Source organism: Oncorhynchus nerka, unplaced genomic scaffold (assembly GCF_034236695.1).
Source record: "Oncorhynchus nerka isolate Pitt River unplaced genomic scaffold, Oner_Uvic_2.0 unplaced_scaffold_3057, whole genome shotgun sequence".
In the NCBI taxonomy this organism is placed as follows: domain Eukaryota; kingdom Metazoa; phylum Chordata; class Actinopteri; order Salmoniformes; family Salmonidae; genus Oncorhynchus; species Oncorhynchus nerka.
This window is the reverse complement of record NW_027038278.1, coordinates 9,764-10,000: the sequence shown is the minus strand read 5'-3', so window position 1 is coordinate 10,000 and position 237 is coordinate 9,764.

Below are 237 nucleotides of genomic sequence, written 5' to 3'. Positions count from 1 at the left end.
CAGGGTGGTCTGGTATGTAGTCAGGGTTAGGAGGGTTACCTCTATGAGTAGTCTGGTCCAGGGTGGTCTGGTATGTAGTCAGGTTAGGAGGGTTACCTCTGTAGTAGTCTGGTCCAGGGTGGTCTGGTATGTAGTCAGGGTTAGGAGGGTTTTCTGTAGTAGTCTGGTCCAGGGTGGTCTGGTATGTAGTCAGGGTTAGGAGGGTTACTGTAGTAGTCTGGTCAGGGTGGTCTGTAT